The sequence below is a fragment of the Octodon degus genome, unplaced genomic scaffold, assembly GCF_000260255.1.
Source record: "Octodon degus isolate 3935 unplaced genomic scaffold, OctDeg1.0 scaffold00106, whole genome shotgun sequence".
NCBI lineage: Eukaryota > Metazoa > Chordata > Mammalia > Rodentia > Octodontidae > Octodon > Octodon degus.
The window spans coordinates 9,679,424-9,680,100 of NW_004524682.1; positions in this window are offsets into that span (position 1 = coordinate 9,679,424).

Genomic DNA, 677 nt, shown 5'->3' on the forward strand with positions numbered 1-677 from the left:
TTTCGGCAGCTAAATTAGATAGAAATATAGGCAGTCAGACAGGACCAGTCCCTCAAGGAGACACCTGGAAGACAAGGTGTCATGGCAACTTTAGCAGAGGCAGACACTCCCTCTGTGGGCCAGTTGTCTAGACAACAGTAAACAAATGTAGCCACACCTAAATAGGTATCAATCACCTTGAAAAAGCTCAGAAAGAGTCACTAACCCAACCCCCACCAGGAAGAGACTCTGTCCCATATTCAAGCTTGCTTGCTAAGCGACTCATTACCTCATTTGGTCCTGGAATTAATCATTTTTACCTGAGCAATGGTGCTTGTAATCTCATTGGTTAACTATAGGTTTTTTTTTTTTTTTGTATTTGTTTTTAATGTATTTTAGTACAGGGTCTACAGGGTCTACAGGGTCTACAGGGTCTCAATACACAGAACAGACTACTAGTGATCCTCCTGTTTTCAGCCAACAGCGCTAGGATTACAGGTGGGCACTACAACACCTAGTCTCAATTGCTGTCTCACAGCATCCTGGGGGCAGAGCCATGCTTTGAACTGGTTCCTGAACCTGCCTACGCAGGTACTTTCGTCCACCGAGATACCTGGCCAGCCAGTGGACTATAGTTTTGTTCCACCATATTCCAACCTAAGTGTGTTTTCAAATTCTCCAATTTATTCTTTTTTTTT